Genomic DNA, 12,474 nt, shown 5'->3' with positions numbered 1-12,474 from the left:
TTTAGAGACACAAGAATACTGCTGAGCACAGAGACATCCATTACATAAAAAAAATTAGATAAAATCATGACTTAACAAAAATGTATAAAGGTATGTTATCACAAAATCCACGTATGAAGGCGAGTGAAAACTGGGGCGTTGAACAAGTACTTTCGTAGTTTATTCTACATTTTTCCATTTCACACTCAATACAAGAGAAGTTGACAGAGCTTTATATACACAAACAAAAGGAATATGAAAAAGGAAAAAAAATTGCCCGAACAATTCTATTCCGAATTTTTAAAATGACATTAGGGCATTCAGTTACTTCTCAGAATGACATTAAAATATTTTATATTTCTTCGCTAAAACCACTTCAGAAAGATATATTGAGTAGAAGACCAACGTCTAATACCTCAACTTTCCAGCGTTGATACAGCATGAGTCACAACATAAAAATAATTCTTATCATCAGCATCACCTCAACACTATCGGTAAGTGAAAATTAAAAAAATGCGCCGAAGAATTAGTTTTCTGTACAGCATATAAGGCAATATGAAACACTCAGTCACGGATTATGATACACAGCCGCAGTCCATGAAACTTTCAGCCACGGCCGGTGGTGGCCTGCGTTTCTGGCACCCATAGTTGCCAGGGGCGGACAGAAAACTAATAATTCTTATTATGAGCATAAGCGCCACATTATCGGCAAGAAAAAAAAATTCGTATTGTTAATTCTGCAACATCAAAAGTAAACGTAACAACCATTAGTTAAATGAAGATGAAAACTAAGAGGTTGTCGGCCATGAGGAATTAATAATAACTTTCCTCATATATCATCACTGCAAGTAAAACCTTTATAAAAAAAAACTTTATACGAAAGCAATGGCTTGTAATTTCTGTAAGATTATTATTACTCTTAACATTGGATGTATTAGTAAAGCAACAGGGTAGAGAACGCCTTTAAAAAAATATTACACAATTGATACATTCCATACTCTCTCTCTCTCTCTCTTTATATATATGTATATATATATATATATATATATATATATATATATATATATATATATATAATATACACACACACATACACACACAAAGTATTGCGATACAAAGGACAGGGCCAACGCGCTGACCAAGAGATAAGGTACAAAAGTACCGAAACTTCCCCTGCGAGCCTTCTTCCTCCACAGGAGGGAGTTGCGAGAGATCCTGAGCCCCGTCATCTATTTGTAAAGAGCAAGAGTCTCCAAGGGCGAGTTGCAAATGTATCCTTCATCTTGGACATCAAAGAGTAAAAGCAAATGCATTATTTCTTCCCCCACATGTATTGTCTGTGGCTGCAGGAGGAGGAGGGATGGAGGGAGAGAGAGAGAGAGAGGGAGACACACGAAGACGAACGGAGGGGGGGGGGGGGCAGGGGAGATGGGTGGGTAAAGGGGTAGGGGAAGATTGGGAGAAGAAAAACCGACACTGCAAAAGGATGCAACGGAAAGGTGTGTAGTAAATGTTGATGCTTGGGAAGACGGGGGAAACGAAAGAGATACCGACATAAGGAAAATCAATTAGAATACGGACAAAACACAATTGGTAATTATGAAACGAGGCTGATAACGCTGGAGGAGGAGGAGGAGGAGGAGGAGGAGGAGAAGAAGAAGAGGAGGAAGACGATAGGAATAAGAAAGACGACCAGGCGAACGAGAATCTTCAACATAATATAAACAAGAAGACAACCTCTGGAGGTAGAAGCAAATTTCAGGGAAGGAGGGTTGTCCAACAATATGAGAAAGCGTTGGAACTTGTGTGTATGTGAGAGTGAGTGTCAGTGTGTGTGCGTTTGTGTATGCAGACATGAGGGAGCAAATTTGTGATGAATGAGGTACGAGTGCTTCAAAGATGCCATTAACAACGCAGCTGGGTCAAGGGTGTATTCAGCGCTTAACTCTTTAATATAATCTTAACTAAGGTTTCTTCACACCCGGACCAGGTGGAAGGCCCAAACCTTCTGGCTCTGCCAACAGCTTCCCACAAACAAATGGTAACCGACCCACTTCCACTCCACAAAGGAGTGCTCTTCACTGACTACGAATTATGATTAGGTGTATCAGGCGACCTAACTGCAAGGGTCACTGAAAACTCCTAGACCGACTTACATCAACAGATCTTCGGGCTGCTGGATGAGCAAGAGCCCGTGCTGGCATAAGGCCAGCTTAATCTGAAACATCAACGGATGAAGAAAGAATGATCCGTATTCATCAACGTGTTGATGACTTCTGTTCTACATAAATTAAACAAAATTGTAAATGCAGCGAATGATGAGTAAGGCCATAAACTCATCGCTCCGACGAATTCACTTCATGGCCTTGTTGGGGTGTTGTGTGGGTTGGGGGGGGGGGGGGGGGGGGTAGGGTAGGGTTAGGCGGGGAGGGGTGGGGGTGGGGGTCTTCAAGAAAAATACAACAGAAAAATCAATTCACTTCGAGCAACAAGAGTAACCAATACGGAAGAGATCCTTCGCTCCTTCCCTTCCATCACGCAGGAGTGTCTGCAGAGAGAGAGAGAGAGAGAGAGAGAGAGAGAGAGAGAGAGAGAGAGAGAGTCCCACCGGGGGGAATTTGATCGTCTGTTTCAATCGACGTAGAAGAAAAATTCAAATGGGAGATGAAAACGATTCACCCCGAGACGATCGCGGCCATTGTTATTCCCCGCCCAAGGACAAAGGATAAGTGGGCAATTACCCATTGATTTATATCAGCGTCTTCAACAAAATAAAGACATCTATTTCTACATCCTCTTTGTTAATGGACGTTCATATAGAGGCCGTTCTCGTCGTCCCTCGGTGCAAAAACGCTGGACCTCAACGCCGATGAAATCAACGCCCGATCTGAATCATTCCCAGAGACTGAATCATTCCCAGACAACTGCAGCAACTTCTTTCTACGAACTCGTTAAATTTCGATACAGGAATATGTCTAATCAGACAGATATACGACAAACTAATAATAGCAGTGATACACTGATTATAATAATGAGCTCGGCTTTGAAGTGCTTGCATTGCCAAATGCTGGCTTTTCATCATTGAACGGCAAGCACTGAGAAAACAGGCCATTTGCAGCCGATGCAAAAATAAGTAAATAAAATGTTTCTATAAATAGGAAACGGAGGAGGAGGAGGAGGAGGAGACCGTCTGATGTGGGAGGGAGGAATGGAGGGAGAGGAAGGAGGGGAGGGGGAGGGAGAGGGAGGTTAAATGGCCCAGCTTCACTTGAATACTTCTAGTTAAGTACATTCTCAGGTCATATAGAAACTTCAAAACATCGGACTCTCCGGGAGAAAAAAGGAGGGACAATCTCACCCTTAAGGTAAGAAACACGAAGGTTCATTTCCCTTTGATACGTCGCAATACACCTGCAGAGGCACGATTGCCAAAGAGAGAGAGAGAGAGAGAGAGAGAGAGAGAGAGAGAGGGTAGGGGTAGGGGAATGGGGAAGGGGTGGGAGAAAGAGAGAGGAATATTTCCATATGGCTATTCATATAATACTGCCCGATTATGCACTTTTGTTGATCAAGCAAGTCTGTCTCCGGAGAAATAAAAAGCACGCAATTGGGATAAATTTCTCTTGAATGCCAAAATAGACGGCCATTATCATTACTGCTATAAAGGAATCCAACGACAGACATTTCCGCGATCAAAAGAATCAAATGATTCTCTCTCTCTCTCTCTCTCTCTCTCTCCTCTCTCCACGGAACATAAAAAAAATTGGTCAATCAACAATAATGTCTTAATACGTAACGATTCCCTGATAAGTTTCGATAACGACTCCTTTAACTACATAATGTTGGGCGCTCTTTATATATACTATGTATATACAGCAGGTTCACATCGCCAGTTACATCAATAAGAAGCAATTTGAACTCATAATCATCCTATCGGAAGGAGGCCGCATCATCACGGGCCTAGGACTAGGAGGAGGTTTTCGTGTGACTAATCCCATCATTCAAAAGTTCGGTTCGGGGTCGTTTCCTTCAATATTTGCAACAATGCCTTTTAATGTCCGCTAAACGCCCAGGAAATTGGGAAAATAGATTCGGAAATTGTGGCCTGAAAAACAAAAAAAAAAAAAAAAAACCTTCGTCTGTTGAAAATGACGACTGACCACAACCATCAAAAACATCATTATAATGAGAAAGAATAATTTCATTTTTTTTTTTGCAGTCTTTCATTTATGGCGATTTTTTTTTTTAATTGACGGAGGATTTAAATGGTCGGTCGACGTCATCACCGACGCCGACATAACCCGGTCAGGACGTTACAACCTCCCGTACAACCTATTTACCTATCTTGACTCTCTCGCCGTCATGACTAACGGCCGCACCTCCCCCCCCCGCCCCCCCAACAAACGTAATTACTCGTACCATGACCTCATCAATCCGATGATCCAGAAGTAACATACATGGTATCTCTCCTCATTCCTATACACTTTAATGAGAGAGAGAGAGAGAGAGAGAGAGAGAGAGAGAGAGAGAGAGAGAGAGAGAGGCTTGACAAAACATCGCCGTTCCAAGCGATGCAAAGGTTTAACACAGCTAGAAGTCCACCCTGGTTTCTGCATTGTCGCCATGTAGTTATCAATATGCCAGGAGGCGGTGCTATCTCCGATCCTCTTTGTTAAATAAAGATTCGAAACCCCGCACGCCCAACTAGCTCTCTAGTCTCTCTCTCTCTCTCTCTCTCTCTCTCTCTCTCTCTGTATATATACACACACAAACTTCGTATGTTCCTGTGTACTTCTAGCAAAATTTCGAAGAAAATGCGTTACCACAATTAAAATAATAATGTTCTCAAAAGCTGCGTAATGAATTGAACGAGCGGATGAGCGCACCGCACAGCAAATAAACTCCACGCAAGTATAAACCTTTTACATCTACTTAATCACTACACGGCGTTTCCGGATATACCCAGTGTTCGACTCTTCCACCATGCGCCTCTGGCCGGTTCAATAATAATGGGTAACTCATGTCAACACCTTTAGAAAAGGGAGAGAAAGAATAGGACGGGGGCTGAAAGAAAAGAAGAGAGAGAGAGAGAGAGAGAGAGAGAGAGAGAGAGAGAGAGAGAGATCCTAATGATTTTGTCTAGCTTTCTTTTAAACACTTCCACATTATTGCTGTTTACAACTTCTGGTGGCAGTTTATTCCACGTGTCACATATCTTGTATGTAAAGAAGTTCCCACAATGGGATGAGAGAGAGAGAGAGAGAGAGAGAGAGAGAGAGAGAGAGAGAGAGAGAGAGAAGTGAAGGGAGGAGATGGAAGAGGAGGAGGAGGAGGAGGAGGAGGAGGAGGAGGAGGAGGAAGACTGTTGCCGCCCCCCCGAAACGAACCCCACCTACCTCCTTGCTTGCTTGCCAACGAAAAGTACCATTACAGAGGTTACCTGGGGCAACGACTACACGAACTGCAGCACCTGTTTGTGTCAAGGGCCGGCGGCGACATGCTTGTGGTCTATCGCGATGACCGATTAACAAGGCTGAAGATCTCGAAAACCTTGTCAGCACTGCTGTCCCCCATAAAAGCAAAATGGACGCTGATGGACATTCGGATAACATCCGTCCGCTGCGCTAAAATTCAAGCGCCTTCCATTCTTCACAAAGCGTTCTTGTTGTAGACCTTGGAAAAACCAACAGACTGATTCGCTTCAAATCGAAGGAGAGAGAGAGAAAAAAAAGGAATCATCATCATAAGGCCGTGAATGGTCCTGAAGCAACGAGATAGTTGGAGGGGCTGTGAGAGAGGAACCCCCCAGCAATATTTCGGGAGGCAGAGGAGCTCCAGGAGGGGGAGGAGGATGGAGGGGGGTAGAAAGGGAGAAGGTACCAAAAGGGGTTCAAGAAGGTCCACGAAGGCCCTTCCCATCCTGTCTCTTCTCCCTATCACAATCAAATGACCACCTTGTTATCACTGGACCACCTGTAATACCGGCATGTCGGAGGTACCCTTAATCATAACTATTATCAAGAAAGGGATTATGACTTGGGAGGGAGAGACTCCTCCTCATCGGGCTCTTTTCATACTCTATCTAATATTATATCTTCTCTCGTAGCGACAAGGGGAACTCTTTATAACTACGGGCCTGAGGGTCTGCCTTTTATTTTATATGTAGCTTGAAGTTTGGACTCTTGGTAATATTCTCAATAAAAGGACATAACTACGAACGTCTCGACAACCTTAAAAGAAGAAGAAAAAGAAGAATAAGAAGAAGAAGAAGGGGTAGGTAGGACAAGAGGAAATATTATTTTTTCTTCATTTTTCTTAGATGGGGGGAAGGACTAAGGAGCGGATGAATTTCTTGAAGGAAATTGAATAACAAGAATTTGGGAGCTAGGCATGGGAGAAAAGGCCAACCAAGACACTTTCTTATTTCTCGGATTCATCCAACATATTCCCCCCCCCCCCCACTCCCCAAACTTCCTTCCCCTCCTTCTGCCTCCCTCCGCGCACAGCAAACGAAAAAGAGGATGTCATTTCAGAGAAGGAAATCAAAATCTTTTCTTCGGCTGACATGATAGAACATGTAAATTTTGCTTGTGACAGAAATAACTACAAATTCCGAAAATATAGTAGTTTCTTTACGTGATACATGGTAGGTATATTCCAGAAAGACTCTCTCTCTCTCTCTCTCTATTGTCAATCGAAATATATGGCGTTGTCATTTAATGGTTTTATGAGCCTTTAAAATTTCATCAATATATAATTGGTAAAAGGGTTTACATGCACAAATACATTTTGTCTAAGTATATGTTATATATATATATATATATATATTATATATATATATATATATATATAGAGAATATAAAAATAATTACACACCAAAACAATATATGCACATAGTACGCAAAAGGGAAAAACGTTTCACAGAGGTACCATAAGCCGTAATCTTTGGTTTCCGAGTGTAATGAAATTTCATATCAATCTTTAAAACTCTTGAAATCTCTGATATTTTAGAGCAAAGGAGACTTTTTACACAAATAGTTTATCCCGAGCTCTGATTAAGAGCACTTCCTCACACAGAGGAGGGACTGAGGGAGGTGCAGCTCGTTGGATTGTGTCTGCATAAATTCCACGATATACTTGAGCAATAAAAGAGAGAATAAAACCACCCATATTCCGACCACATCTCGGAGACTGGTAGTCGCCGACACACACTTAACCCCTAAAACCCACTGTATACAAAAAACCAAGAATCTAAGACCATAAAGCCATCTTAACTACGCGTCATAATTGTAAAGGCGAAAAAAAGGGGGAGGAAAATATGGAGGCTAAAACGTACAAAGCGCATCGCTGATAAGAAGAGCACAGAACCGCAGCAGTAGAGGCCTGGCCTTGTCCACCACCACCACCACCGCAATGGAGGAGGAGGAGGAGGAGGAGGAGGAGGAGGAGACTGTGCGAGTTAATATCCGTGAGATGTGCCATTTTTGTTTATAGCCCTCAATTAATGGATTAATTAGAACCCGCCGTATAAGTTTCGCAACCATTAGGAATTTACATTTCAACCTTTATTCATGCTACCGATAAGGACACGCCTTCAACGTAATTTTCAGATTCGACGAACATTCATACGGAGCAATCTTACAAGAAAAATTACTTGCAGGACAAGTTTTCCACAGAACGGAATGACCATATGTGATTTAAAAAAAAAAAAAAAAAAAAAAAAAGAGAGAGGAGGCCACGTTCCTTCACCATCACCTCATCACGGACGTACGCGCGAACACACACACACACATACGCACTGTGCCATAGATGCAGCTTCCCAACCAAAGATCCTTTGCCCCTTCCAAGTCCATATACACCTTCGTAAGTCCCTTTCACAGTATCCCCCGAGGGAGAGGCTCTTACATCAGACTCAGAGAGAGAGAGAGAGAGAGATGCCGGTCCTTCTTACCTACGAGTTCAAGTTTGATGGTCGCGTAGTCATTTCTACGGCAAATCACCGAGTGGGCCAGTTATACAAAGTATCATTTACTATCTTCCTTCCCCAAAAAATCTTCCCTCTTACTTTTTTTTTTTTTTTTTTTTTTTTTTGGGGGGGGGGAGGGAGCCGACAAATGTATCATAGAAGCATATTTTGCTTTCGAAATGAAATACTTTTACGCCTGAAAAAAACTGTTCGAAATGCTGATCTTCATCCTCTCGAGATCACTTCAAAATACTAATTTGTATCACGTTGAAGTCAACAAATATTAAGGCCTAGAAATAAAAGGAAAGACCAAATAAAAAGGATTTCCAGTGCAACCACAGAGGACAAAGTAACACAGCAAAACAATATTTCAGTATCTGTAACTCTATCACCATTTCTTCCCAAAAACCTTCTTGCATATGACTTAGCCGTGTCTCATCCTACCCTGAATGTTTTAGCTCTCTCTCTCTCTCTCTCTCTCTCTCTCTCTCTCTCTCTCTCCACTCTTCCACATCCTCCTCCCTCTCTTCTTCTAACTCCTCCTCCTCCTCCTCCTCCTCCTCCTTCCCCTCGCACCAATGATTAATTTCTCGCTTATCTCTGACCTTCCTTGCTACATGGGGAATTGTTATTTAAATAAATGTAGTTAAGATTTGAATAAAGCAAAGCCGGCTTGGCTGCTCGCTCCAAGGTTTATGGCTTGTTTCTGGCAATGATGCAAGATACGGGGGATTGGGTAGGGGAGAGGGGGAGGGGAAGGGGGTTGGAGGAGGAGGGGGGTATGCAGTTCAACTAGCCCTGAACCTGGCCCTAAACGAACAATTCCCTCCCCCTACCCAAGGCAGCCCTCTCCCCGTTCCCCCCAAAAGCCCAATAGGGCCCATACTCCCCCAAGGAGGGTAGTACCATCCCCCTCCCTACCCAGATTTGACATCCATTTATCTGATAAATGACTCCTATCCTCCTTGTTCTCTGCAACTTATCAATCAAAACTTTATCATTCACACTTTCTGACATCAAAACAGAAGGTAAACGACCGCAGCTCAAAATAAAACCCTCGGACAAAACATGAATTAACATTAGGTCGAAATTTACATCACATCACAGATGCAGTGAACACAATGAGATATATATATAAATATGTATCTATATATATATATATATATAGATATATATATATATATATATATATATATACATAGGCCAACATCTTTCTCTACGAGCCAAGGTAAAACAAAGACAAGGAGGATAAAGTGCACTTTATATATGTATATGTATATATATATATATATATATATATATGATATATATATATATATATATATGTGTGTGTGTGTGTGTGTGTGTGTGTGTGTGTGTGTGTAACTGAATCACGAAAGTTAGGAACGTGATAAATCCATAAAATAAAGATATATGCCACAAAGGAAAATAAACGACGGAGTGTCCGCGAGACCTTTCGACGTTTAAACGTCCTCAGTTTCTGCTTAGTAAAGGACGTTTAAACGTCGAAAGGTCTCGCAGATACTCCGTCATTTATTTTCCTTCGTGGCATATATATATATATATATATATCTATATATATATATATATATATATAATAATATTAATAAATCAAATTCCAAATGTGGCCCAACAGGACGAGAAGGACGAAAATTGCGGCCGTGGACGCCATATTCCCAATCTTGCCCCTCCACGCCGAGTGCTAATTATTATTCGCACGCCATTCCGATTCCTGGTTCCCATAATCCATCCATCAAATATCCAACTAAACAGGTCTATTAATTCATCCCCGACGCCTCTGTGTATCTTTCAATTGAGGTGGGAGGAACCGACGCCATAGAGGCAAGTGTAAATATCATTTTTCCCAAAATCGCCTCCCGACAGAAAATCATTCATAATTATCCAATTATTAAGATAATCAGACATGACATCTCTCCCATCAGATAATCCAACTGGGATGAGAATGGTGTTACATTTTATAATTTATCAATTAAAAGCTGTTATCGAAAAGCCATTAAGTTTAATACAAAATATATTAGATATGTTTACGTCTAAAATGTCACGCGGCAACTGATGACATTTCCGAGCCCTTTAATGACAAGGAAAAGCCAAGCAAAGACTTGGGCTAAATATATTCATTCACGCTCTCGCTTGACGTAACGAATATATTTGCGGTAAGTCCTTAACGAAGTCAATATCATTACGAATATAACGGCGTAAAAACGGGGGAATATATCTCTAATAAACTGATGGGATGGGACCAACCGTATGTTCCCCGTCTATCATTATGTATTCATAACTTTACTAAATATAAAACACCAAAACAGATAAACATGTGGAAAGATATTGACTGCACACAACACTGTGCCTGAAGCCCTTCGAAATGCTTTTTCGTTCAAATTGCAAAATATATGATTTTTGCGGTGAAGAAAAATCAGAAAGAAAAATAATTCTAGCAATATTTCCGAGGCGAAAAGGTAATAATAATAATGGAGAGTAAATTAAAGAGAACGTAGAAATCATGGCGATAAATAGCAATATACAAAAAGGTATTATTATGATATATGTATATATATTATATATAACATTAGAATATATATTATATATATATATATATATAGATATACATTTATATATATATATATATATATATATATATATATATATATATATATATATATTACAGGACTCAATAACATCAAGTTTTATATTATAACTAGACATTATGGCACTAGTAGACTCTTTCCAAGAGAGAGAGAAGAGAGATGAAGAGGAGAGAGAATTGAGAGAGAGAGAGTAGAGGAGAGCAGAGAGAAGATAGACGTACTAGATAGATATACATCTTAAAGTTTTGTGCCAAAACACACACACTACAGCTATACCAAGCGCTCAACTGAATATATATACATATATATTATATGTGTATGTATATGTATATATAATTATATATATATATATATATATATATATATATATATCTTATATAGAGTCATATCACATTACCGAGATTCATATACATACATCGAGCTACAAATGTCCTGTAACATCTAATTCGCTCTACCTCGGAAATAATATAGTTTGATATATGGTTACCGAATGTACAAGTATATACATATATATACACCTATACGTGTTTGTGTGCGTGTTAGCAAAAAAAAAAGGGAAAATAATTCAGAAACTAATTACATTAAAAGAAGCTTATGTAAAGCAAAAGCCTACCAAAAAATGAATAAATATATAAATGAAAATAAGTTATGACCTTTAGCAGCAAAAACAGCCTTGGCGCATTTACTGAGTTAGAGCACAATGCATCGTTACATCTACGGCAATCCGCACATTCACAGAGAAATACTTACGGGTGATTACACTGCTCTTGGTAAAGTCCTCATAAGCCATCGGTGGATGACGTCATGCAACTGGAGAAAGTAATGATAGCGGACGAGTACAGGAAACAGATGCAGTATAAACTATGGTAGTACTCTCCCTCCCTAAAAGGGGTAAGTACTCTCTTCTTTCCAGTGTATATCATCATATGATTAGGGACGGGAAGGCCACAACGAGGCAAGGAATTGTCGTGAAACCCATTCATAAAACTCTCGCTCTCTGTCTCTTGTTGGACGAGTGGGTTACATGCTCACCTACCGATTCGGTAATCCGAATTCGATTCCCCAGCTCAGCCAACTTGGAATCAAGGGGAATTTATTTCTGGTGATTAGAAATTCATTTCTCGAAATCATGTGGCTCGGATCCCACAATAAGCTGTAAGGTCCCGACGCTAGGTAACCAATTGGTTCTAACTGGTTCCTAGCCACGTCAAAATATCTAAGAGGGATGTTAATCAGCTCAGTGGCCTGGTTAAACTCTTCTTTCTCTCTCTCTCTCTCTCTCTCCTGCACCCAAACACACACTTCATTATCATCTTTTTAAGATGACAGGATGTGATACTGAAACTTACCGATGACCGAACATCCCAGAAGAGAGTGGAAAATCAGATGGGGGGAGGGGTTGGGGAGGGGGGAGGGGGGGGGGTTCACTTGGTTCCAAAACGAAGGCTGGGTCCTTCCCCCCACCCACAAGGAGCCGATGACAAAGAAGGGCAATTGCACCGTTTCAAAACTTGGGTAATTAAAACCCGTTTAACAAGGCCATTCGCCATTCTAGAAGGAAGGAAGAGAGAGGAAGAAGGTCAGGGAGGGACGTGGAGAGAGAGAGAGAGAGAGAGAGAGAGAGAGAGAGAGAGAGAATGGAGGAAAGGAAAGAGATGAAACACTTAGAAAGTGAGAGAACCAGAATTAAGACAGTAAGAATCGGGGGCGAAAGCGAGTATTTGGACGCAGGAAAAATTAAATGGGAAAGGAAAAATCGAGGAGAGAGAGAGAGAGAGAGAGAGAGAGAGAGAGAGAGAGAGAGAGAGAGAGAAGAAAGTAGGAAAGGGGGGGGGGGGGCGAAAAGGAATGATTAGACGTATGAAGAATTTAGTTGAAAAGGAAGAAAAAATAACAAATAAGGAACAGAGAGAGAGAGAGAGA

The 12,474-nt window shown here is 40.9% G+C and overlaps 1 protein-coding gene across 1 annotated transcript in view; it reads right to left on the bottom strand.

Annotated features, from left to right (window-relative positions):
• LOC135219172 (protein piccolo-like) overlaps positions 1 to 12,474 on the bottom strand; it is a 478,963-nt gene that overhangs the window by 43,819 nt on the left and 422,670 nt on the right.

The sequence above is a fragment of the Macrobrachium nipponense genome, chromosome 1, assembly GCF_015104395.2.
Source record: "Macrobrachium nipponense isolate FS-2020 chromosome 1, ASM1510439v2, whole genome shotgun sequence".
Lineage (NCBI taxonomy): Eukaryota > Metazoa > Arthropoda > Malacostraca > Decapoda > Palaemonidae > Macrobrachium > Macrobrachium nipponense.
The sequence above is the reverse complement of the archived record's forward strand: the minus strand, read 5'-3'. Positions and strand labels throughout refer to the sequence as shown.